The sequence below is a fragment of the Nematostella vectensis genome, chromosome 14 (genome assembly GCF_932526225.1).
Source record: "Nematostella vectensis chromosome 14, jaNemVect1.1, whole genome shotgun sequence".
Lineage (NCBI taxonomy): Eukaryota > Metazoa > Cnidaria > Anthozoa > Actiniaria > Edwardsiidae > Nematostella > Nematostella vectensis.
The window spans coordinates 3,142,265-3,162,568 of NC_064047.1; the positions used below are offsets into that span (position 1 = coordinate 3,142,265).

Here is a 20,304-nt window from a genome sequence, read left to right on the forward strand (position 1 = left end):
TCCAATGTTGCGGTGGCCGAGCGGATAAGGAGTTGGACTAGAAATCCAATGGGATCTTCCCGCGCAGGTTCGAATCCTGCCCGCAACGATAGATTTTTCGACATTTTGTTTGAAGAATCCCTTATCAAAATAGCAAAGCGGAAATGAAGCTTAATCAAAAATCAAAGGTTGCGATGGCCGAGTGGTTAAGGCGGTCGATTAGAAATCCAATGGGATCTTGCCTCGCAGGTTCGAATTCTGCCCGCAACGCTTCAATTTGTTTCAACAATCCTTGATCAAAATAGCAAAGCGGAAAAGAAGCTATTTTAAACACCCAAGGTTGCGGTGGCCGAGTGGTTAAGGCGTTGGACTAGAAATCCAATGGGATCTTCCCGCGCAGGTTCAAATCCTGCCCGCAACGCTTCATTTTGTTTCAACAATCCTTGATCAAAATAGCAGATCGGAAAAGAAGCTATTTTTAACACCCAAGGTTGCGGTGGCCGAATGGTTAAGGCGTTGGACTCGAAATACAATTGGATCTTCCCGCGCATGTTCGAATCCTGCCCGCAACGCTTCATTTTGTTTCAACAATCCTTGATCAAAATAGCAAAGCGGAAAAGAAGCTATTTTAAACACCCAAGGTTGCGGTGGCCGAGGGGTTAAGGCGTTGGACTCGAAATCCAATGGGATCTTCCCGCGCAGGTTCGAATCCTGCCCGCAACGATACATTTTTGTTTGAAAAGTCCCTGATCAAAATAACAAAAAGGTAAAACAGCTATTTGAAAAATCCATGGTTGCGAAGGCCGAGTGTTTAAGCCGTTCGACTGGAAATCAAATGGGATCTTCCCGCGCAGTCTCGAATCCTGCCCGCAACGATACATTTTTGTTTGAAAAATCCCTAATCAAAATAACAAAGAGGTAAAAGAGCTATTTGAAAAATCCAAGGTTACGAAGGCCGAGTGGTTAAGCCGTTCGACTGAAAATCCAACGGGATCTTCGCGCGCAGGCTCGAATCCTACCCGCAACGGTTCTTTTTTCTTCAAACACATTTTTAATACTTTATTGATCCAGTTGCAATTTCGATGCAGTTTTACCATTTAAAAAAAGTAGGGACGAACATCCAAGGTTGCCGTGGCCGAGCGGTTAAGGCGTTGGACTAGAAATCCAATGGGATCTTCCCGCGCAGGTTCGAGTCCTTCCGGCAACAGTATATTTTTTTTAAAAAAATCCCTGATCAAAATAACAAAGAGGTTAAAATGCTATTCGAAAAATCCAAGGTTGCGGTGGCCGAGTGGTTAAGGCGTTGGACTAGAAATCCAATGGGATCTTCCCGCGCAGGTTCGAATCCTGCCCGCAACGCTTTATTTTGTTTCAACAATCCCTGATCAAAATAGCAAAGCAAAAAAAGAAGCTATTTTAAACACCCAAGGTTGCGGTGGCCGAGGGGTTGAGGCGTTGGACTCGAAATCCAATGGGGTCTTCCCGCGCAGGTTCGAATCCTGCCCGCAACGATACATTTTTGTTTGAAAAATCCCTGATCAAAATAACAAAGAGGTAAAACAGCTATTTGAAAAATCCATGGTTGCGAAGGCCGAGTGGTTAAGCCGTTCGACTGGAAATCAAATTGGATCTTAACGCGCAGGCTCGAATCCTGCCCGCAACGGTTCTTTTTTCTTCAAACACATTTTTAATACTTTATTGATCCAGTTGCAATTTCAATGCAGTTTTACCATTTAAAAAAAGTAGCGACGAACATCCAAGGTTCCGGTGGCCGAGTGGTTAAGGCGTTGGACTCGAAATCCAATTGGATCTTCCCGCGCAGGTTCGAATCCTGCCCGCAACGCTTCATTTTGTTTCAACAATCCTTGATCAAAATAGCAAAGCGGAAAAGAAGCTATTTTAAACACCCAAGGTTGCGGTGGCCGAGTGGTTAAGGCGTTGGACTCGAAATCCAATGGGATCTTCCCGCGCAGGTTCGAATCCTGCCCGCAACGATACATTTTTGTTTGAAAAATCCCTGATCAAAATAACAAAGAGGTAAAACAGCTATTTGAAAAATCCATGGTTGAGAAGGCCGAGTGGTTAAGCCGTTCGACTGGAAATCAAATGGGATCTTCCCGCGCAGGTTCGAGTCCTTCCGGCAACAATAAATTTTTTTTTTTTAAATCCCTGATCAAAATAACAAAGAGGTTAAAATGCTATTCGAAAAATCCAAGGTTGCGGTGGCCGAGTGGTTAAGGCGTTGGACTAGAAATCCAATGGGATCTTCCCGCGCAGGTTCGAATCCTGCCCGCAACGCTTCATTTTGTTTCAACAATCCCTGATCAAAATAGCAAAGCAAAAAAGAAGCTATTTTAAACACCCAAGGTGGCGGTGGCCGAGTGGTTAAGGCGTTGGACTCGAAATCCAATGGGATCTTCCCGCGCAGGTTCGAATCCTGCCCGCAACGATACATTTTTGTTTGAAAAATCCCTGATCAAAATAACAAAGAGGTAAAACAGCTATTTGAAAAATCCATGGTTGCGAAGGCCGAGTGGTTAAGCCGTTCGACTGGAAATCAAATAGGATCTTAACGCGCAGGCTCGAATCCTGCCCGCAACGGTTCTTTTTTCTTCAAACACATTTTTAATACTTTATTGATCCAGTTGCAATTTCAATGCAGTTTTACCATTTAAAAAAAGTAGGGACGAACATCCAAGGTTCCGGTGGCCGAGTGGTTAAGGCGTTGGACTCGAAATCCAATTGGATCTTCCCGCGCAGGTTCGAATCCTGCCCGCAACGCTTCTTTTTGTTTCAACAATCCTTGATCAAAATAGCAAAGCGGAAAAGAAGCTATTTTACACACCCAAGGTTGCGGTGGCCGAGTGGTTAAGGCGTTGGATTCGAAATCCAATGGGATCTTCCCGCGCAGGTTCGAATCCTGCCCGCAACGATACATTTTTGTTTGAAAAATCCCTGATCAAAATAACAAAGAGGTAAAACAGCTATTTGAAAAATCCATGGTTGAGAAGGCCGAGTGGTTAAGCCGTTCGACTGGAAATCAAATGGGATCTTCCCTCGCAGGTTCGAGTCCTTCCGGCAACAATATATTTTTTTTTTAAAAATCCCTGATCAAAATAACAAAGAGGTTAAAATGCTATTCGAAAAATCCAAGGTTGCGGTGGCCGAGTGGTTAAGGCGTTGGACTAGAAATCTAATGGGATCTTCCCGCGCAGGTTCGAATCCTGCCCGCAACGCTTCATTTTGTTTCAACAATCCCTGATCAAAATAGCAAAGCAAAAAAGAAGCTATTTTAAACACCCAAGGTTGCGGTGGCCGAGTGGTTAAGGCGTTGGACTCGAAATCCAATGGGATCTTCCCGCGCAGGTTTGAATCCTGCCCGCAACGATACATTTTTGTTTGAAAAATCCCTGATCAAAATAACAAAGAGGTAAAACAGCTATTTGAAAAATCCATGGTTGCGAAGGCCGAGTGGTTAAGCCGTTCGACTGGAAATCAAATTGGATCTTAACGCGCAGGCTCGAATCCTGCCCGCAGCGGTTCTTTTTTCTTCAAACACATTTTTAATACTTTATTGATCCAGTTGCAATTTCAATGCAGTTTTACCATTTAAAAAAAGTAGGGACGAACATCCAAGGTTCCGGTGGCCGAGTGGTTAAGGCGTTGGACTCGAAATCCAATTGGATCTTCCCGCACAAGTTCGAATCCTGCCCGCAACGCTTCTTTTTGTTTCAACAATCCTTGATCAAAATAGCAAAGCGGAAAAGAAGCTATTTTACACACCCAAGGTTGCGGTGGCCGAGTGATTAAGGCGTTGGAATCGAAATCCAATGGGATCTTCCCGCGCAGGTTCGAATCCTGCCCGCAACGATACATTTTTGTTTGAAAAATCCCTGATCAAAATAACAAAGAGGTAAAACAGCTATTTGAAAAATCCATGGTTGAGAAGGCCGAGTGGTTAAGCCGTTCGACTGGAAATCAAATGGGATCTTCCCGCGCAGGTTCGAGTCCTTCCGGCAACAATATATATTTTTTTAAAAAATCCCTGATCAAAATAACAAAGAGGTTAAAATGCTATTCGAAAAATCCAAGGTTGCGGTGGCCGAGTGGTTAAGGCGTTGGACTAGAAATCCAATGGGATCTTCCCGCGCAGGTTCGAATCCTGCCCGCAACGCTTCATTTTGTTTCAACAATCCCTGATCAAAATAGCAAAGCAAAAAAGAAGCTATTTTAAACACCCAAGGTTGCGGTGGCCGAGGGGTTAAGGCGTTGGACTCGAAATCCAATGGGATCTTCCCGCGCAGGTTCGAATCCTGCCCGCAACGATACATTTTTGTTTGAAAAATCCCTGATCAAAATAACAAAGAGGTAAAACAGCTATTTGAAAAATCCATGGTTGCGAAGGCCGAGTGGTTAAGCCGTTCGACTGGAAATCAAATTGGATCTTAACGCGCAGGCTCGAATCCTGCCCGCAACGGTTCTTTTTTCTTCAAACACATTTTTAATACTTTATTGATCCAGTTGCAATTTCAATGCAGTTTTACCATTTAAAAAAAGTAGGGACGAACATCAAAGGTTCCGGTGGCCGAGTGGTTAAGGCGTTGGACTCGAAATCCAATTGGATCTTCCCGCGCAGGTTCGAATCCTGCCCGCAACGCTTCTTTTTGTTTCAACAATCCTTGATCAAAATAGCAAAGCGGAAAAGAAGCTATTTTACACACCCAAGGTTGCGGTGGCCGAGTGGTTAAGGCGTTGGACTCGAAATCCAATGGGATCTTCCCGCGCAGGTTCGAATCCTGCCCGCAACGATAGATTTTTCGACATTTTGTTTGAAGAATCCCTTATCAAAATAGCAAAGCGGAAATGAAGCTTAATCAACAATCAAAGGTTGCGATGGCCGAGTGGTTAAGGCGGTCGATTAGAAATCCAATGGGATCTTGCCTCGCAGGTTCGAATCCTGCCCGCAACGCTTCAATTTGTTTCAACAATCCTTGATCAAAATAGCAAAGCGGAAAAGAAGCTATTTTAAACACCCAAGGTTGCGGTGGCCGAGTGGTTAAGGCGTTGGACTCGAAATACAATTGGATCTTCCCGCGCAGGTTCGAATCCTGCCCGCTACGCTTCATTTTGTTTCAACAATCCTTGATCAAAATAGCAAAGCGGAAAAGAAGCTATTTTAAACACCCAAGGTTGCGGTGGCCGAGGGGTTAAGGCGTTGGACTCGAAATCCAATGGGATCTTCCCGCGCAGGTGCGAATCCTGCCCGCAACGATACATTTTTGTTTGAAAAATCCCTGATCAAAATAACAAAAGGGTAAAACAGCTATTTGAAAAATCCATGGTTGCGAAGGCCGAGTGGTTAAGCCGTTCGACTGGAAATCAAATGGGATCTTCCCGCGCATTCTCGAATCCTGCCCGCAACGATACATTTTTGTTTGAAAAATCCCTAATCAAAATAACAAAGAGGTAAAAGAGCTATTTGAAAAATCCAAGGTTACAAAGGCCGAGTGGTTAAGCCGTTCGACTGAAAATCCAACGGGATCTTCGCGCGCAGGCTCGAATCCTACCCGCAACGGTTCTTTTTTCTTCAAACACATTTTTAATACTTTATTGATCCAGTTGCAATTTCGATGCAGTTTTACCATTTAAAAAAAGTAGGGACGAACATCCAAGGTTGCCGTGGCCTAGCGGTTAAGGCGTTGGACTAGAAATCCAATAAGATCTTCCCGCGCAGGTTCGAGTCCTTCCGGCAACAATATATTTTTTTTTGAAAAATCCCTGATCAAAATAACAAAGGGGTTAAAATGCTATTCGAAAAATCCAAGGTTGCGGTGGCCGAGTGGTTAAGGCGTTGGACTAGAAATCCAATGGGATCTTCCCGCACAGGTTCGAATTCTGCCCGCAACGCTTCATTTTGTTTCAACAATCCCTGATCAAAATAGCAAAGCAAAAAAGGAGCTATTTTAAACACCCAAGGTTGCGGTGGCCGAGGGGTTTAGGGCGTTGGACTCGAAATCCAATGGGATCTTCCCGCGCAGGTTCGAATCCTGCCCGCAACGATACATTTTTGTTTGAAAAATCCCTGATCAAAATAACAAAGAGGTAAAACAGCTATTTGAAAAATCCATGGTTGCGAAGGCCGAGTGGTTAAGCCGTTCGACTGGAAATCAAATTGGATCTTAACGCGCAGGCTCGAATCCTGCCCGCAACGGTTCTTTTTTCTTCAAACACATTTTTAATACTTAAATGATCCAGTTTCAATTTCGATGCAGTTTTACTATTAAAAAAATAGGGACGAACATCCATGGTTGCGGTGGCCGAGCGGTTAAGACGTTGGACTAGAAGTCCAATGGGATCTTCCCGCGCAGGTTCGAGTCCTGCCGGCAACGATATATTTTTGTTTGAAAAATCCCTGATCAAAATAACAAAGAGGTAAAACAGCTATTTGAAAAATCCATGGTTGCGAAGGCCGAGTGGTTAAGCCGTTCGACTGGAAATCAAATGGGATCTTCCCGAGCAGGCTCGAATCCTGCCAGCAACGATACATTTTTGTTTGAAAAATCCCTAATCAAAATAACAAAGAGGTAAAAGAGCTATTTGAAAAATCCAAGGTTACGAAGGCCTAGTGGTTAAGCTGTTCGACTGAAAATCCAAAGGGATCTTCGCGCGCAGGCTCGAATCCTACCCGCAACGGTTCTTTTTTCTTCAAACACATTTTTAATACTTTATTGATCCAGTTGCAATTTCGATGCAGTTATACCATTTAAAAAAAGTAGGGACGAACATCCAAGGTTGCCGTGGCCGAGCGGTTAAGGCGTTGGACTAGAAATCCAATGGGATCTTCCCACGCAGGTTCGAGTCCTTCTGGCAACGATATATTTTTGTTTGAAAAATCCCTGATCAAAATAACAAAGAGGTTAAAATGCTATTCGAAAAATCCAAGGTTGCGGTGGCCGAGTGGTTAAGGCGTTGGACTAGAAATCCAATGGGATCTTCCCGCGCAGGTTCGAATCCTGCCCGCAACGCTTCATTTTGTTTTAACAATCCCTGATCAAAATAGCAAAGCAAAAAAGAAGCTATTTTAAACACCCAAGGTTGCGGTGGCCGAGGGTTTAAGGCGTTGGACTCGAAATCCAATGGGATCTTCCCGCGCAGGTTCGAATCCTGCCCGCAACGATACATTTTTGTTTGAAAAATCCCTGATCAAAATAACAAAGAGGTAAAACAGCTATTTGAAAAACCCATGGTTGCGAAGGCCGAGTGGTTAAGCCGTTTGACTGGAAATCAAATTGGATCTTAACGCGCAGGCTCGAATCCTGCCCGCAACGGTTCTTTTTTCTTCAAACACATTTTTAATACTTTATTGATCCAGTTGCAATTTCAATGCAGTTTTACCATTTAAAAAAAGTAGGGACGAACATCCAAGGTTGCGGTGGCCGAGTGGTTAAGGCGTTGGACTCGAAAGCCAATTGGATCTTCCCGCGCAGGTTCGAATCCTGCCCGCAACGCTTCATTTTGTTTCAACAATCCTTGATCAAAATAGCAAAGCGGAAAAGAAGCTATTTTAAACACCCAAGGTTGCGGTGGCCGAGTGGTTAAGGCGTTGGACTCGAAATCCAATGGGATCTTCCCGCGCAGGTTCGAATCCTGCCCGCAACGATACATTTTTGTTTGAAAAATCCCTGATCAAAATAACAAAGAGGTAAAACAGCTATTTGAAAAATCCATGGTTGAGAAGGCCGAGTGGTTAAGCCGTTCGACTGGAAATCAAATGGGATCTTCCCGCGCAGGCTCGAATCCTGCCCGCAACTATACATTTTTGTTTGAAAAATCCCTAATCAAAATAACAAAGAGGTAAAAGAGCTATTTGAAAAATCCAAGGTTACTAAGGCCGAGTGTTTAAGCCGTTCGACTGAAAATCCAACGGGATCTTCGCGCGCAGGCTCGAATCCTACCCGCAACGGTTCTTTTTTCTTCAAACACATTTTTAATACTTTATTGATCCAGTTGCAATTTCGATGCAGTTTTACCATTTAAAAAAAGTAGGGACGAACATCCAAGGTTGCCGTGGCCAAGCGGTTAAGGCGTTGGACTAGAAATCCAATGGGATCTTCCCGCGCAGGTCCGAGCCCTTTCGGCAACGATATATTTTTGTTTGAAAAATCCCTAATCAAAATAACAGAGGTTAAAATGCTATTCTAAAAACCCAAGGTTGCGGTGGCCGAGTGGTTAAGGCGTTGGACTAGAAATCCAATGGGATCTTCCCGCGCAGGTTCGAATGCTGCCCGCAATGCTTCATTTTGTTTCAACAATCCTTGATCAAAATAGCAAAGCAAAAAAGAAGCTATTTTAAACACCCAAGGTTGCGGTGGCCGAGGGGTTAAGGCGTTGGACTCGAAATCCAATAGGATCTTTCCGCGCAGGTTCGAATCCTGCCCGCAACGATACATTTTTGTTTGAAAAATCCCTGATCAAAATAACAAAGAGGTAAAACAGCTATTTGAAAAATCCATGGTTGCGAAGGCCGAGTGGTTAAGCCGTTCGACTGGAAATCAAATTGGATCTTAACGCGCAGGCTCGAATCCTGCCCGCAACGGTTCTTTTTTCTTCAAACACATTTTTAATACTTTATTGATCCAGTTGCAATTTCAATGCAGTTTTACCATTTAAAAAAAGTAGCGACGAACATCCAAGGTTGCGGTGGCCGAGTGGTTAAGGCGTTGGACTCGAAATCCAATTGGATCTTCCCGCGCACGTTCGAATCCTGCCCGCAACGCTTCTTTTTGTTTCAACAATCCTTGATCAAAATAGCAAAGCGGAAAAGAAGCTATTTTAAACACCCAAGGTTGCGGTGGCCGAGTGGTTAAGGCGTTGGACTCGAAATCCAATGGGATCTTCCCGCGCAGGTTCGAATCCTGCCCGCAACGATACATTTTTGTTTGAAAAATCCCTGATCAAAATAACAAAGAGGTAAAACAGCTATTTGAAAAATCCAAGGTTGCGGTGGCCGAGTGGTTAAGGCGTTGGACTAGAAATCCAATGGGATCTTCCCGCGCAGGTTCGAATCCTGCCCGCAACGATACATTTTTGTTTGAAAAATCCCTGATCAAAATAACAAAGAGGTAAAACAGCTATTTGAAAAATCCATGGTTGCGAAGGCCGAGTGGTTAAGCCGTTCGACTGGAAATCAAATTGGATCTTAACGCGCAGGCTCGAATCCTGCCCGCAACGGTTCTTTTTTCTTCAAACACATTTTTAATACTTTATTGATCCAGTTGCAATTTCAATGCAGTTTTACCATTTAAAAAAAGTAGGGACGAACATCCAAGGTTCCGGTGGCCTAGTGGTTAAGGCGTTGGACTCGAAATCCAATTGGATCTTCCCGCGCAGGTTCGAATCCTGCCCGCAACGCTTCTTTTTGTTTCAACAATCCTTGATCAAAATAGCAAAGCGGAAAAGAAGCTATTTTACACACCCAAGGTTGCGGTGGCCGAGTGGTTAAGGCGTTGGACTCGAAATCCAATGGGATCTTCCCGCGCAGGTTCGAATCCTGCCCGCAACGATAGATTTTTCGACATTTTGTTTGAAGAATCCCTTATCAAAATAGCAAAGCGGAAATGAAGCTTAATCAACAATCAAAGGTTGCGATGGCCGAGTGGTTAAGGCGGTCGATTAGAAATCCAATGGGATCTTGCCTCGCAGGTTCGAATCCTGCCCGCAACGCTTCAATTTGTTTCAACAATCCTTGATCAAAATAGCAAAGCGGAAAAGAAGCTATTTTAAACACCCAAGGTTGCGGTGGCCGAGTGGTTAAGGCGTTGGACTCGAAATACAATTGGATCTTCCCGCGCAGGTTCGAATCCTGCCCGCTACGCTTCATTTTGTTTCAACAATCCTTGATCAAAATAGCACAGCGGAAAAGAAGCTATTTTAAACACCCAAGGTTGCGGTGGCCGAGGGGTTAAGGCGTTGGACTCGAAATCCAATGGGATCTTCCCGCGCAGGTGCGAATCCTGCCCGCAACGATACATTTTTGTTTGAAAAATCCCTGATCAAAATAACAAAAGGGTAAAACAGCTATTTGAAAAATCCATGGTTGCGAAGGCCGAGTGGTTAAGCCGTTCGACTGGAAATCAAATGGGATCTTCCCGCGCAGTCTCGAATCCTGCCCGCAACGATACATTTTTGTTTGAAAAATCCCTAATCAAAATAACAAAGAGGTAAAAGAGCTATTTGAAAAATCCAAGGTTACGAAGGCCGAGTGGTTAAGCCGTTCGACTGAAAATCCAACGGGATCTTCGCGCGCAGGCTCGAATCCTACCCGCAACGGTTCTTTTTTCTTCAAACACATTTTTAATACTTTATTGATCCAGTTGCAATTTCGATGCAGTTTTACCTTTTAAAAAAAGTAGGGACGAACATCCAAGGTTGCCGTGGCCTAGCGGTTAAGGCGTTGGACTAGAAATCCAATAAGATCTTCCCGCGCAGGTTCGAGTCCTTCCGGCAACAATATATTTTTTTTTGAAAAATCCCTGATCAAAATAACAAAGGGGTTAAAATGCTATTCGAAAAATCCAAGGTTGCGGTGGCCGAGTGGTTAAGGCGTTGGACTAGAAATCCAATGGGATCTTCCCTCGCAGGTTCGAATCCTGCCCGCAACGCTTCATTTTGTTTCAACAATCCCTGATCAAAATAGCAAAGCAAAAAAGGAGCTATTTTAAACACCCAAGTTTGCGGTGGCCGAGGGGTTTAGGGCGTTGGACTCGAAATCCAATGGGATCTTCCCGCGCAGGTTCGAATCCTGCCCGCAACGATACATTTTTGTTTGAAAAATCCCTGATCAAAATAACAAAGAGGTAAAACAGCTATTTGAAAAATCCATGGTTGCGAAGGCCGAGTGGTTAAGCCGTTCGACTGGAAATCAAATTGGATCTTAACGCGCAGGCTCGAATCCTGCCCGCAACGGTTCTTTTTTCTTCAAACACATTTTTAATACTTTATTGATCCAGTTGCAATTTCAATGCAGTTTTACCATTTAAAAAAAGTAGGGACGAACATCCAAGGTTCCGGTGGCCGAGTGGTTATGGCGTTGGACTCGAAATCCAATTGGATCTTCCCGCGCAGGTTTGAATCCTGCCCGCAACGCTTCTTTTTGTTTCAACAATCCTTGATCAAAATAGCAAAGCGGAAAAGAAGCTATTTTAAACACCCAAGGTTGCGGTGGCCGAGTGGTTAAGTCGTTGGACTCGAAATCCAATGGGATCTTCCCGCGCAGGTTCGAATCCTGCCCGCAACGATACATTTTTGTTTGAAAAATCCCTGATCAAAATAACAAAGAGGTAAAACAGCTATTTGAAAAATCCATGGTTGCGAAGGCCGAGTGGTTAAGCCGTTCGACTGGAAATCAAATGGGATCTTCCCGCGCAGGCTCGAATCCTGCCCGCAACGATACATTTTTGTTTGAAAAATCCCTAATCAAAATAAAAAATGAGGTAAAAAAGCTGTTTGAAAAATCCAAGGTTACGAAGGCCGAGTGGTTAAGCCGTTCGACTGAAAATCCAATGGGATCTTCCCGCGCAGGCTCGAATCCTACCCGCAACGGTTCTTTTTTCTTCAAACACATTTTTAATACTTTATTGATCCAGTTGCAATTTCGATTAAGTTTTACCATTTAAAAAAAGTAAGGACGAACATCCAAGGTTGCCGTGGCCGAGCGGTTAAGGCGTTGGACTAGAAATCCAGTGGGATCTTCCCGCGCAGGTTCGAGCCCTTTCGGCAACGATATATTTTTGTTTGAAAAATCCCTGATCAAAATAACAGAGGTTAAAATGCTATTCTAAAAACCCAAGGTTGCCGTGGCCGAGCGGTTAAGGCGTTGGACTAGAAATCCAATGGGATCTTCCCGCGCAGGTTCGAATCCTGCCCGCAATGCTTCATTTTGTTTCAACAATCCTTGATCAAAATAGCAAAGCGGAAAAGAAGCTATTTTAAACACCCAAGGTTGCGGTGGCCGAGTGGTTAAGGCGTTGGACTAGAAATCCAATGGGATCTTCCCGCGCAGTTTCGAATCCTGCCCGCAATGCTTCATTTTGTTTCAACAATCCTTGATCAAAATAGCAAAGCGGAAAAGAAGCTATTTTAAACACCCAAGGTTGCGGTGGCCGAGTGGTTAAGGCGTTGGACTCGAAATCCAATGGGATCTTCCCGCGCAGGTTGGAATCCTGCCCGCAACGATACATTTTTGTTTGAAAAATCCCTGATCAAAATAACAAAGAGGTAAAACAGCTATTTGAAAAATCCATGGTTGCGAAGGCCGAGTGGTTAAGCCGTTCGACTGGAAATCAAATGGGATCTTCCCGCGCAGGCTCCAATCCTGCCCGCAACGATACATTTTTGTTTGAAAAATCCCTAATCAAAATAACAAAGAGGTAAAAAAGCTTTTTGAAAAATCCAAGGTTACGAAGGCCGAGTGGTTAAGCCGTTCGACTGAAAATCCAATGGGATCTTCCCGCGCAGGCTCGAATCCTACCCGCAACGGTTCTTTTTTCTTCAAACACATTTTTAATACTTTATTGATCCAGTTGCAATTTCGATGCAGTTTTACCATTTAAAAAAAGTAAGGACGAACATCCAAGGTTGCCGTGGCCGAGCGGTTAAGGCGTTGGACTAGAAATCCAATGGGATCTTCCCGCGCAGGTTCGAGTCCTTCCGGCAACGATATATTTTTGTTTGAAAAATCCCTGATCAAAATAACAGAGTCTAAAATGCTATTCGAAAAATCCAAGGTTGCGGTGGCCGAGTGGTTAAGGCGTTGGACTAGAAATCCAATGGGATCTTCCCGCGCAGGTTCAAATCCTGCGCGCAACGCTTCATTTTGTTTCAACAATCCTTGATCAAAATAGCAAAGCAAAAAAGAAGCTATTTTAAACACCCAAGGTTGCGGTGGCAGAGGGGTTAAGGCGTTGGACTCGAAATCCAATGGGATCTTCCAGTGACGGTTCGAATCCTGCAGCAACGATACATTTTTCGACATTTTCTTTGAAGAATCCCTGATCAAAATAACAAAGAGGTTGAAATGCTATTCGCAAAATCCAAGGTTGCGGTGGCCGAGTGGTTAAGGCGTTGGACTAGAAATCCAATGGGATCTTCCCGCGCAGGTTCGAATCCTGCCCGCAACGATACATTTTTCGACATTTTGTTTGAAGAATCTTATATCAAAATAAAAAGCGGAAATAAAGCTTAATAAAAAGTCAAAGGTTGCGATGGCCGAGTGGTTAACGCGGTCGACTAGAAATCCAATGGGATCTTGCCTCGCAGGTTCCAATCCTGCCCGCAACGCTGCATTTTGTTTCAACAATCCTTGATCAAAATAGCAGATCGGAAAAGAAGCTATTTTAAAAATCCAAGGTTGCGGTGGCCGAGTGGTTAAGGCGTTGGACTTGAAATCCAATGGGATCTTCCCGCGCAGGTTCGAACCCTGCCCGCAACGGTTCTTTTTTCTTCAAACACATTTCTAATACTTAAATGATCCAGTTTCAATTTCGATGCAGTTTTACTATTAAAAAAATAGGGACGAACATCCATGGTTGCGGTGGCCGAGCGGTTAAGACGTTGGACTAGAAGTCCAATGGGATCTTCCCGCGCAGGTTCGAGTCCTGCCGGCAACGATATATTTTTGTTTGAAAAATCCCTGATCAAAATAACAAAGAGGTAAAACAGCTATTTGAAAAATCCATGGTTGCGAAGGCCGAGTGGTTAAGCCGTTCGACTGGAAATCAAATGGGATCTTCCCGCGCAGGCTCGAATCCTGCCAGCAACGATACATTTTTGTTTGAAAAATCCCTAATCAAAATAACAAAGAGGTAAAAGAGCTATTTGAAAAATCCAAGGTTACGAAGGCCTAGTGGTTAAGCCGTTCGACTGAAAATCCAAAGGGATCTTCGCGCGCAGGCTCGAATCCTACCCGCAACGGTTCTTTTTTCTTCAAACACATTTTTAATACTTTATTGATCCAGTTGCAATTTCGATGCAGTTTTACCATTTAAAAAAAGTAGGGACGAACATCCAAGGTTGCCGTGGCCGAGCGGTTAAGGCGTTGGACTAGAAATCCAATGGGATCTTCCCACGCAGGTTCGAGTCCTTCCGGCAACGATATATTTTTGTTTGAAAAATCCCTGATCAAAATAACAAAGAGGTTAAAATGCTATTCGAAAAATCCAAGGTTGCGGTGGCCGAGTGCTTAAGGCGTTGGACTAGAAATCCAATGGGATCTTCCCGAGCAGGTTCGAATCCTGCCCGCAACGCTTCATTTTGTTTCAACAATCCCTGATCAAAATAGCAAAGCAAAAAAGAAGCTATTTTAAACACCCAAGGTTGCGGTGGCCGAGGGTTTAAGGCGTTGGACTCGAAATCCAATGGGATCTTCCCGCGCAGGTTCGAATCCTGCCCGCAACGATACATTTTTGTTTGAAAAATCCCTGATCAAAATAACAAAGAGGTAAAACAGCTATTTGAAAAACCCATGGTTGCGAAGGCCGAGTGGTTAAGCCGTTCGACTGGAAATCAAGTTGGATCTTAACGCGCAGGCTCGAATCCTGCCCGCAACGGTTCTTTTTTCTTCAAACACATTTTTAATACTTTATTGATCCAGTTGCAATTTCAATGCAGTTTTACCATTTAAAAAAAGTAGGGACGAACATCCAAGGTTGCGGTGGCCGAGTGGTTAAGGCGTTGGACTCGAAAGCCAATTGGATCTTCCCGCGCAGGTTCGAATCCTGCCCGCAACGCTTCATTTTGTTTCAACAATCCTTGATCAAAATAGCAAAGCGGAAAAGAAGCTATTTTAAACACCCAAGGTTGCGGTGGCCGAGTGGTTAAGGCGTTGGACTCGAAATCCAATGGGATCTTCCCGCGCAGGTTCGAATCCTGCCCGCAACGATACATTTTTGTTTGAAAAATCCCTGATCAAAATAACAAAGAGGTAAAACAGCTATTTGAAAAATCCATGGTTGAGAAGGCCGAGTGGTTAAGCCGTTCGACTGGAAATCAAATGGGATCTTCCCGCGCAGGCTCGAATCCTGCCCGCAACTATACATTTTTGTTTGAAAAATCCCTAATCAAAATAACAAAGAGGTAAAAGAGCTATTTGAAAAATCCAAGGTTACTAAGGCCGAGTGTTTAAGCCGTTCGACTGAAAATCCAACGGGATCTTCGCGCGCAGGCTCGAATCCTACCCGCAACGGTTCTTTTTTCTTCAAACACATTTTTAATACTTTATTGATCCAGTTGCAATTTCGATGCAGTTTTACCATTTAAAAAAAGTAGGGACGAACATCCAAGGTTGCCGTGGCCGAGCGGTTAAGGCGTTGGACTAGAAATCCAATGGGATCTTCCCGCGCAGGTCCGAGCCCTTTCGGCAACGATATATTTTTGTTTGAAAAATCCCTGATCAAAATAACAGAGGTTAAAATGCTATTCTAAAAACCCAAGGTTGCGGTGGCCGAGTGGTTAAGGCGTTGGACTCGAAATCCAATGGGATCTTCCCGCGCAGGTTCGAATGCTGCCCGCAATGCTTCATTTTGTTTCAACAATCCTTGATCAAAATAGCAAAGCAAAAAAGAAGCTATTTTAAACACCCAAGGTTGCGGTGGCCGAGGGGTTAAGGCGTTGGACTCGAAATCCAATAGGATCTTTCCGCGCAGGTTCGAATCCTGCCCGCAACGATACATTTTTGTTTGAAAAATCCCTGATCAAAATAACAAAGAGGTAAAACAGCTATTTGAAAAATCCATGGTTGCGAAGGCCGAGTGGTTAAGCCGTTCGACTGGAAATCAAATTGGATCTTAACGCGCAGGCTCGAATCCTGCCCGCAACGGTTCTTTTTTCTTCAAACACATTTTTAATACTTTATTGATCCAGTTGCAATTTCAATGCAGTTTTACCATTTAAAAAAAGTAGGGACGAACATCCAAGGTTCCGGTGGCCTAGTGGTTAAGGCGTTGGACTCGAAATCCAATTGGATCTTCCCGCGCAGGTTCGAATCCTGCCCGCAACGCTTCTTTTTGTTTTAACAATCCTTGATCAAAATAGCAAAGCGGAAAAGAAGCTATTTTAAACACCCAAGGTTGCGGTGGCCGAGTGGTTAAGGCGTTGGACTCGAAATCCAATGGGATCTTCCCGCGCAGGTTCGAATCCTGCCCGCAACGATACATTTTTGTTTGAAAAATCCCTGATCAAAATAACAAAGAGGTAAAACAGCTATTTGAAAAATCCAAGGTTGCGGTGGCCGAGTGGTTAAGGCGTTGGACTAGAAATCCAATGGGATCTTCCCGCGCAGGTTCGAGCCCTTTCGGCAACGATATATTTTTGTTTGAAAAATCCCTGATCAAAATAACAGAGGTTAAAATGCTATTCTAAAAACCCAAGGTTGCGGTGGCCGAGTGGTTAAGGCGTTGGACTAGAAATCCAATGGGATCTTCCCGCGCAGGTTCGAGCCCTTTCGGCAACGATATATTTTTGTTTGAAAAATCCCTGATCAAAATAACAGAGGTTAAAATGCTATTCTAAAAACCCAAGGTTGCGGTGGCCGAGTGGTTAAGGCGTTGGACTAGAAATCCAATGGGATCTTCCCGCGCAGGTTCGAATCCTGCCCGCAATGCTTCATTTTGTTTCAACAATCCTTGATCAAAATAGCAAAGCAAAAAAGAAGCTATTTTAAACACCCAAGGTTGCGGTGGCCGAGGGGTTAAGGCGTTGGACTCGAAATCCAATAGGATCTTTCCGCGCAGGTTCGAATCCTGCCCGCAACGATACATTTTTGTTTGAAAAATCCCTGATCAAAATAACAAAGAGGTAAAACAGCTATTTGAAAAATCCATGGTTGCGAAGGCTGAGTGGTTAAGCCGTTCGACTGGAAATCAAATGGGATCTTAACGCGCAGGCTCGAATCCTGCCCGCAACGGTTCTTTTTTCCTCAAACACATTTTTAATACTTTATTGATCCAGTTGCAATTTCAACGCAGTTTTAGCATTTAAAAAAAGTAGGGACGAACATCCAATGTTGCGGTGGCCGAGCGGATAAGGTGTTGGACTAGAAATCCAATGGGATCTTCCCGCGCAGGTTCGAATCCTGCCCGCAACGATACATTTTTCGACATTTTGTTTGAAGAATCCCTTATCAAAATAGCAAAGCGGAAATGAAGCTTAATCAAAAATCAAAGGTTGCGATGGCCGAGTGGTTAAGGCGGTCGATTAGAAATCCAATGGGATCTTGCCTCGCAGGTTCGAATCCTGCCCGCAACGCTTCAATTTGTTTCAACAATCCTTGATCAAAATAGCAAAGCGGAAAAGAAGCTATTTTAAACACCCAAGGTTGCGGTGGCCGAGTGGTTAAGGCGTTGGACTAGAAATCCAATGGGATCTTCCCGCGCAGGTTCGAATTCTGCCCGCAACGCTTCATTTTGTTTCAACAATCCTTGATCAAAATAGCAGATCGGAAAAGAAGCTATTTTTAACACCCAAGGTTGCGGTGGCCGAGTGGTTAAGGCGTTGGACTCGAAATACAATTGGATCTTCCCGCGCAGGTTCGAATCCTGCCCGCAACGCTTCATTTTGTTTCAACAATCCTTGATCAAAATAGCAAAGCGGAAAAGAAGCTATTTTAAACACCCAAGGTTGCGGTGGCCGAGTGGTTAAGGCGTTGGACTCGAAATCCAATGGGATCTTCCCGCGCAGGTTCGAATCCTGCCCGCAACGATACATTTTTGTTTGAAAAATCCCTGATCAAAATAACAGAGGTTAAAATGCTATTCCAAAAACCCAAGGTTGCTATGGCCGAGTGGTTAAGGCGTTGGACTAGAAATCCAATGGGATCTTCCCGCGCAGGTTCGAATCCTGCCCGCAATGCTTCATTTTGTTTCAACAATCCTTGATCAAAATAGCAAAGCAAAAAAGAAGCTATTTTAAACACCCAAGGTTGCGGTGGCCGAGGGGTTAAGGCGTTTGACTCGAAATCCAATAGGATCTTTCCGCGCAGGTTCGAATCCTGCCCGCAACGATACATTTTTGTTTGAAAAATCCCTGATCAAAATAACAAAGAGGTAAAACAGCTATTTGAAAAATCCATGGTTGCGAAGGCTGAATGGTTAAGCCGTTCGACTGGAAATCAAATGGGATCTTAACGCGCAGGCTCGAATCCTGCCCGCAACGGTTCTTTTTTCTTCAAACACATTTTTAATACTTTATTGATCCAGTTGCAATTTCAACGCAGTTTTAGCATTTAAAAAAAGTAGGGACGAACATCCAATGTTGCGGTGGCCGAGCGGATAAGGTGTTGGACTAGAAATCCAATGGGATCTTCCCGCGCAGGTTCGAATCCTGCCCGCAACGATACATTTTTCGACATTTTGTTTGAAGAATCCCTTATCAAAATAGCAAAGCGGAAATGAAGCTTAATCAAAAATCAAAGGTTGCGATGGCCGAGTGGTTAAGGCGGTCGATTAGAAATCCAATGGGATCTTGCCTCGCAGGTTCGAATCCTGCCCGCAACGCTTCAATTTGTTTCAACAATCCTTGATCAAAATAGCAAAGCGGAAAAGAAGCTATTTTAAACACCCAAGGTTGCGGTAGCCGAGTGGTTAAGGCGTTGGACTAGAAATCCAATGGGATCTTCCCGCGCAGGTTCGAATCCTGCCCGCAACGCTTCATTTTGTTTCAACAATCCTTGATCAAAATAGCAGATCGGAAAAGAAGCTATTTTTAACACCCAAGGTTGCGGTGGCCGAGTGGTTAAGGCGTTGGACTCGAAATCCAATTGGATCTTCCCGCGCAGGTTCGAATCCTGCCCGCAACGCTTCATTTTGTTTCAACAATCTTTGATCAAAATAGCAAAGCGGAAAAGAAGCTATTTTAAACACCCAAGGTTGCGGTGGCGGAGTGGTTAAGGCGTTGGACTCGAAATCCAATGGGATCTTCCCGCGCAGGTTAGAATCCTGCCCGCAACGATACATTTTTGTTTGAAAAATCCCTGATCAAAATAACAAAGAGGTAAAACAGCTATTTGAAAAATCCATGGTTGCGAAGGCCGAGTGGTTAAGCCGTTCGACTGGAAATCAAATGGGATCTTCCCGCGCAGGCTCGAATCCTGCCCGCAACGATACATTTTTGTTTGAAAAATCCCTAATCAAAATAACAAAGAGGTAAAAGAGCTATTTGAAAAATCCAAGGTTACAAAGGCCGAGTGGTTAAGCCGATCGACTGAAAATCCAACGGGATCTTCGCGCGCAGGCTCGAATCCTACCCGCAACGGTTCTTTTTTCTTCAAACACATTTTTAATACTTTATTGATCCAGTTGCAATTTCGATGCAGTTTTACCATTTAAAAAAAGTAGGGACGAACATCCAAGGTTGCGGTGGCCGAGTGGTTAAGGCGTTGGACTCGAAAGCCAATTGGATCTTCCCGCGCAGGTTCGAGTCCTTCCGGCAACGATATATTTTTGTTTGAAAAATCCCTGATCAAAATAGCAAAGCAAAAAAGAAGCTATTTTAAGCTATTTTAAACACCCAAGGTTGCGGTGGCCGAGGGGTTAAGGCGTTTGACTCGAAATCCAATAGGATCTTTCCGCGCAGGTTCGAATCCTGCCCGCAACGATACATTTTTGTTTGAAAAATCCCTGATCAAAATAACAAAGAGGTAAAACAGCTATTTGAAAAATCCATGGTTGCGAAGGCTGAGTGGTTAAGCCGTTCGACTGGAAATCAAATGGGATCTTAACGCGCAGGCTCGAATCCTGCCCGCAACGGTTCTTTTTTCTTCAAACACATTTTTAATACTTTATTGATCCAGTTGCAATTTCAACGCAGTTTTAGCATTTAAAAAAAGTAGGGACGAACATCCAATGTTGCGGTGGCCGAGCGGATAAGGTGTTGGACTAGAAATCCAATGGGATCTTCCCGCGCAGGTTCGAATCCTGCCCGCAACGATACATTTTTCGACATTTTGTTTGAAGAATCCCTTATCAAAATAGCAAAGCGGAAATGAAGCTTAATCAAAAATCAAAGGTTGCGATGGCCGAGTGGTTAAGGCGGTCGATTAGAAATCCAATGGGATCTTGCCTCGCAGGTTCGAATCCTGCCCGCAACGCTTCAATTTGTTTCAACAATCCTTGATCAAAATAGCAAAGCGGAAAAGAAGCTATTTTAAACACCCAAGGTTGCGGTAGCCGAGTGGTTAAGGCGTTGGACTAGAAATCCAATGGGATCTTCCCGCGCAGGTTCGAATCCTGCCCGCAACGCTTCATTTTGTTTCAACAATCCTTGATCAAAATA

At 44.0% G+C, this 20,304-nt stretch overlaps 69 non-coding genes across 69 annotated transcripts; all 69 read left to right on the top strand.

Annotated features, from left to right (window-relative positions):
- Positions 1-318: 318 nt before the first annotated feature.
- Trnas-aga lies at positions 319-400 on the top strand. The gene has a single exon. It is a non-coding gene; the product is annotated as a tRNA-Ser (tRNA).
- A 69-nt stretch (positions 401-469) lies between these two features.
- On the top strand, positions 470-551 carry Trnas-cga. The gene has a single exon. It is a non-coding gene; the product is annotated as a tRNA-Ser (tRNA).
- Positions 552-620: 69 nt separating this feature from the next.
- Trnas-cga lies at positions 621-702 on the top strand. Its single transcript has one exon. It is a non-coding gene; the product is annotated as a tRNA-Ser (tRNA).
- A 402-nt stretch (positions 703-1,104) lies between these two features.
- On the top strand, positions 1,105-1,186 carry Trnas-aga. Its single transcript has one exon. It is a non-coding gene; the product is annotated as a tRNA-Ser (tRNA).
- Positions 1,187-1,256: 70 nt separating this feature from the next.
- Positions 1,257-1,338, top strand: Trnas-aga. The gene has a single exon. It is a non-coding gene; the product is annotated as a tRNA-Ser (tRNA).
- Positions 1,339-1,408: 70 nt separating this feature from the next.
- Positions 1,409-1,490, top strand: Trnas-cga. Its single transcript has one exon. It is a non-coding gene; the product is annotated as a tRNA-Ser (tRNA).
- A 250-nt stretch (positions 1,491-1,740) lies between these two features.
- Positions 1,741-1,822, top strand: Trnas-cga. Its single transcript has one exon. It is a non-coding gene; the product is annotated as a tRNA-Ser (tRNA).
- A 69-nt stretch (positions 1,823-1,891) lies between these two features.
- Positions 1,892-1,973, top strand: Trnas-cga. The gene has a single exon. It is a non-coding gene; the product is annotated as a tRNA-Ser (tRNA).
- A 222-nt stretch (positions 1,974-2,195) lies between these two features.
- Trnas-aga lies at positions 2,196-2,277 on the top strand. The gene has a single exon. It is a non-coding gene; the product is annotated as a tRNA-Ser (tRNA).
- A 69-nt stretch (positions 2,278-2,346) lies between these two features.
- On the top strand, positions 2,347-2,428 carry Trnas-cga. Its single transcript has one exon. It is a non-coding gene; the product is annotated as a tRNA-Ser (tRNA).
- A 250-nt stretch (positions 2,429-2,678) lies between these two features.
- Positions 2,679-2,760, top strand: Trnas-cga. Its single transcript has one exon. It is a non-coding gene; the product is annotated as a tRNA-Ser (tRNA).
- A 69-nt stretch (positions 2,761-2,829) lies between these two features.
- Positions 2,830-2,911, top strand: Trnas-cga. The gene has a single exon. It is a non-coding gene; the product is annotated as a tRNA-Ser (tRNA).
- Positions 2,912-3,133: 222 nt separating this feature from the next.
- On the top strand, positions 3,134-3,215 carry Trnas-aga. Its single transcript has one exon. It is a non-coding gene; the product is annotated as a tRNA-Ser (tRNA).
- A 69-nt stretch (positions 3,216-3,284) lies between these two features.
- Positions 3,285-3,366, top strand: Trnas-cga. Its single transcript has one exon. It is a non-coding gene; the product is annotated as a tRNA-Ser (tRNA).
- Positions 3,367-3,616: 250 nt separating this feature from the next.
- Positions 3,617-3,698, top strand: Trnas-cga. The gene has a single exon. It is a non-coding gene; the product is annotated as a tRNA-Ser (tRNA).
- Positions 3,699-3,767: 69 nt separating this feature from the next.
- Positions 3,768-3,849, top strand: Trnas-cga. Its single transcript has one exon. It is a non-coding gene; the product is annotated as a tRNA-Ser (tRNA).
- Positions 3,850-4,071: 222 nt separating this feature from the next.
- Trnas-aga lies at positions 4,072-4,153 on the top strand. The gene has a single exon. It is a non-coding gene; the product is annotated as a tRNA-Ser (tRNA).
- A 69-nt stretch (positions 4,154-4,222) lies between these two features.
- Positions 4,223-4,304, top strand: Trnas-cga. Its single transcript has one exon. It is a non-coding gene; the product is annotated as a tRNA-Ser (tRNA).
- A 250-nt stretch (positions 4,305-4,554) lies between these two features.
- On the top strand, positions 4,555-4,636 carry Trnas-cga. The gene has a single exon. It is a non-coding gene; the product is annotated as a tRNA-Ser (tRNA).
- Positions 4,637-4,705: 69 nt separating this feature from the next.
- Trnas-cga lies at positions 4,706-4,787 on the top strand. The gene has a single exon. It is a non-coding gene; the product is annotated as a tRNA-Ser (tRNA).
- Positions 4,788-5,017: 230 nt separating this feature from the next.
- Positions 5,018-5,099, top strand: Trnas-cga. The gene has a single exon. It is a non-coding gene; the product is annotated as a tRNA-Ser (tRNA).
- A 69-nt stretch (positions 5,100-5,168) lies between these two features.
- Trnas-cga lies at positions 5,169-5,250 on the top strand. Its single transcript has one exon. It is a non-coding gene; the product is annotated as a tRNA-Ser (tRNA).
- Positions 5,251-5,804: 554 nt separating this feature from the next.
- Trnas-aga lies at positions 5,805-5,886 on the top strand. The gene has a single exon. It is a non-coding gene; the product is annotated as a tRNA-Ser (tRNA).
- A 69-nt stretch (positions 5,887-5,955) lies between these two features.
- Positions 5,956-6,038, top strand: Trnas-cga. Its single transcript has one exon. It is a non-coding gene; the product is annotated as a tRNA-Ser (tRNA).
- Positions 6,039-6,922: 884 nt separating this feature from the next.
- Positions 6,923-7,004, top strand: Trnas-aga. The gene has a single exon. It is a non-coding gene; the product is annotated as a tRNA-Ser (tRNA).
- Positions 7,005-7,073: 69 nt separating this feature from the next.
- Trnas-cga lies at positions 7,074-7,155 on the top strand. Its single transcript has one exon. It is a non-coding gene; the product is annotated as a tRNA-Ser (tRNA).
- Positions 7,156-7,405: 250 nt separating this feature from the next.
- Trnas-cga lies at positions 7,406-7,487 on the top strand. The gene has a single exon. It is a non-coding gene; the product is annotated as a tRNA-Ser (tRNA).
- A 69-nt stretch (positions 7,488-7,556) lies between these two features.
- Positions 7,557-7,638, top strand: Trnas-cga. Its single transcript has one exon. It is a non-coding gene; the product is annotated as a tRNA-Ser (tRNA).
- Positions 7,639-8,190: 552 nt separating this feature from the next.
- On the top strand, positions 8,191-8,272 carry Trnas-aga. The gene has a single exon. It is a non-coding gene; the product is annotated as a tRNA-Ser (tRNA).
- Positions 8,273-8,341: 69 nt separating this feature from the next.
- On the top strand, positions 8,342-8,423 carry Trnas-cga. The gene has a single exon. It is a non-coding gene; the product is annotated as a tRNA-Ser (tRNA).
- A 250-nt stretch (positions 8,424-8,673) lies between these two features.
- Positions 8,674-8,755, top strand: Trnas-cga. Its single transcript has one exon. It is a non-coding gene; the product is annotated as a tRNA-Ser (tRNA).
- Positions 8,756-8,824: 69 nt separating this feature from the next.
- Trnas-cga lies at positions 8,825-8,906 on the top strand. Its single transcript has one exon. It is a non-coding gene; the product is annotated as a tRNA-Ser (tRNA).
- Positions 8,907-8,976: 70 nt separating this feature from the next.
- Positions 8,977-9,058, top strand: Trnas-aga. The gene has a single exon. It is a non-coding gene; the product is annotated as a tRNA-Ser (tRNA).
- A 250-nt stretch (positions 9,059-9,308) lies between these two features.
- Positions 9,309-9,390, top strand: Trnas-cga. The gene has a single exon. It is a non-coding gene; the product is annotated as a tRNA-Ser (tRNA).
- A 69-nt stretch (positions 9,391-9,459) lies between these two features.
- On the top strand, positions 9,460-9,541 carry Trnas-cga. The gene has a single exon. It is a non-coding gene; the product is annotated as a tRNA-Ser (tRNA).
- A 230-nt stretch (positions 9,542-9,771) lies between these two features.
- Trnas-cga lies at positions 9,772-9,853 on the top strand. Its single transcript has one exon. It is a non-coding gene; the product is annotated as a tRNA-Ser (tRNA).
- Positions 9,854-9,922: 69 nt separating this feature from the next.
- On the top strand, positions 9,923-10,004 carry Trnas-cga. The gene has a single exon. It is a non-coding gene; the product is annotated as a tRNA-Ser (tRNA).
- Positions 10,005-10,558: 554 nt separating this feature from the next.
- Trnas-aga lies at positions 10,559-10,640 on the top strand. The gene has a single exon. It is a non-coding gene; the product is annotated as a tRNA-Ser (tRNA).
- A 68-nt stretch (positions 10,641-10,708) lies between these two features.
- On the top strand, positions 10,709-10,792 carry Trnas-cga. The gene has a single exon. It is a non-coding gene; the product is annotated as a tRNA-Ser (tRNA).
- Positions 10,793-11,042: 250 nt separating this feature from the next.
- Positions 11,043-11,124, top strand: Trnas-cga. The gene has a single exon. It is a non-coding gene; the product is annotated as a tRNA-Ser (tRNA).
- A 69-nt stretch (positions 11,125-11,193) lies between these two features.
- Trnas-cga lies at positions 11,194-11,275 on the top strand. The gene has a single exon. It is a non-coding gene; the product is annotated as a tRNA-Ser (tRNA).
- A 704-nt stretch (positions 11,276-11,979) lies between these two features.
- Positions 11,980-12,061, top strand: Trnas-aga. Its single transcript has one exon. It is a non-coding gene; the product is annotated as a tRNA-Ser (tRNA).
- Positions 12,062-12,130: 69 nt separating this feature from the next.
- On the top strand, positions 12,131-12,212 carry Trnas-cga. The gene has a single exon. It is a non-coding gene; the product is annotated as a tRNA-Ser (tRNA).
- A 402-nt stretch (positions 12,213-12,614) lies between these two features.
- Positions 12,615-12,696, top strand: Trnas-aga. Its single transcript has one exon. It is a non-coding gene; the product is annotated as a tRNA-Ser (tRNA).
- A 68-nt stretch (positions 12,697-12,764) lies between these two features.
- Positions 12,765-12,846, top strand: Trnas-aga. The gene has a single exon. It is a non-coding gene; the product is annotated as a tRNA-Ser (tRNA).
- Positions 12,847-13,075: 229 nt separating this feature from the next.
- On the top strand, positions 13,076-13,157 carry Trnas-aga. Its single transcript has one exon. It is a non-coding gene; the product is annotated as a tRNA-Ser (tRNA).
- Positions 13,158-13,386: 229 nt separating this feature from the next.
- Positions 13,387-13,468, top strand: Trnas-uga. The gene has a single exon. It is a non-coding gene; the product is annotated as a tRNA-Ser (tRNA).
- Positions 13,469-14,351: 883 nt separating this feature from the next.
- On the top strand, positions 14,352-14,433 carry Trnas-cga. Its single transcript has one exon. It is a non-coding gene; the product is annotated as a tRNA-Ser (tRNA).
- Positions 14,434-14,683: 250 nt separating this feature from the next.
- On the top strand, positions 14,684-14,765 carry Trnas-cga. Its single transcript has one exon. It is a non-coding gene; the product is annotated as a tRNA-Ser (tRNA).
- A 69-nt stretch (positions 14,766-14,834) lies between these two features.
- On the top strand, positions 14,835-14,916 carry Trnas-cga. The gene has a single exon. It is a non-coding gene; the product is annotated as a tRNA-Ser (tRNA).
- A 552-nt stretch (positions 14,917-15,468) lies between these two features.
- Trnas-cga lies at positions 15,469-15,550 on the top strand. The gene has a single exon. It is a non-coding gene; the product is annotated as a tRNA-Ser (tRNA).
- Positions 15,551-15,619: 69 nt separating this feature from the next.
- On the top strand, positions 15,620-15,701 carry Trnas-cga. The gene has a single exon. It is a non-coding gene; the product is annotated as a tRNA-Ser (tRNA).
- A 250-nt stretch (positions 15,702-15,951) lies between these two features.
- Trnas-cga lies at positions 15,952-16,033 on the top strand. Its single transcript has one exon. It is a non-coding gene; the product is annotated as a tRNA-Ser (tRNA).
- A 69-nt stretch (positions 16,034-16,102) lies between these two features.
- Trnas-cga lies at positions 16,103-16,184 on the top strand. Its single transcript has one exon. It is a non-coding gene; the product is annotated as a tRNA-Ser (tRNA).
- Positions 16,185-16,554: 370 nt separating this feature from the next.
- Positions 16,555-16,636, top strand: Trnas-aga. Its single transcript has one exon. It is a non-coding gene; the product is annotated as a tRNA-Ser (tRNA).
- Positions 16,637-16,705: 69 nt separating this feature from the next.
- On the top strand, positions 16,706-16,787 carry Trnas-cga. The gene has a single exon. It is a non-coding gene; the product is annotated as a tRNA-Ser (tRNA).
- A 250-nt stretch (positions 16,788-17,037) lies between these two features.
- Trnas-aga lies at positions 17,038-17,119 on the top strand. Its single transcript has one exon. It is a non-coding gene; the product is annotated as a tRNA-Ser (tRNA).
- Positions 17,120-17,349: 230 nt separating this feature from the next.
- Trnas-aga lies at positions 17,350-17,431 on the top strand. The gene has a single exon. It is a non-coding gene; the product is annotated as a tRNA-Ser (tRNA).
- Positions 17,432-17,500: 69 nt separating this feature from the next.
- Trnas-cga lies at positions 17,501-17,582 on the top strand. The gene has a single exon. It is a non-coding gene; the product is annotated as a tRNA-Ser (tRNA).
- Positions 17,583-17,651: 69 nt separating this feature from the next.
- Positions 17,652-17,733, top strand: Trnas-cga. Its single transcript has one exon. It is a non-coding gene; the product is annotated as a tRNA-Ser (tRNA).
- Positions 17,734-17,952: 219 nt separating this feature from the next.
- Trnas-cga lies at positions 17,953-18,034 on the top strand. The gene has a single exon. It is a non-coding gene; the product is annotated as a tRNA-Ser (tRNA).
- A 250-nt stretch (positions 18,035-18,284) lies between these two features.
- Trnas-aga lies at positions 18,285-18,366 on the top strand. The gene has a single exon. It is a non-coding gene; the product is annotated as a tRNA-Ser (tRNA).
- A 230-nt stretch (positions 18,367-18,596) lies between these two features.
- Positions 18,597-18,678, top strand: Trnas-aga. The gene has a single exon. It is a non-coding gene; the product is annotated as a tRNA-Ser (tRNA).
- Positions 18,679-18,747: 69 nt separating this feature from the next.
- Trnas-cga lies at positions 18,748-18,829 on the top strand. Its single transcript has one exon. It is a non-coding gene; the product is annotated as a tRNA-Ser (tRNA).
- A 69-nt stretch (positions 18,830-18,898) lies between these two features.
- On the top strand, positions 18,899-18,980 carry Trnas-cga. Its single transcript has one exon. It is a non-coding gene; the product is annotated as a tRNA-Ser (tRNA).
- A 402-nt stretch (positions 18,981-19,382) lies between these two features.
- On the top strand, positions 19,383-19,464 carry Trnas-cga. Its single transcript has one exon. It is a non-coding gene; the product is annotated as a tRNA-Ser (tRNA).
- Positions 19,465-19,544: 80 nt separating this feature from the next.
- Trnas-cga lies at positions 19,545-19,626 on the top strand. The gene has a single exon. It is a non-coding gene; the product is annotated as a tRNA-Ser (tRNA).
- Positions 19,627-19,876: 250 nt separating this feature from the next.
- On the top strand, positions 19,877-19,958 carry Trnas-aga. Its single transcript has one exon. It is a non-coding gene; the product is annotated as a tRNA-Ser (tRNA).
- A 230-nt stretch (positions 19,959-20,188) lies between these two features.
- On the top strand, positions 20,189-20,270 carry Trnas-aga. Its single transcript has one exon. It is a non-coding gene; the product is annotated as a tRNA-Ser (tRNA).
- Positions 20,271-20,304: the final 34 nt, after the last annotated feature.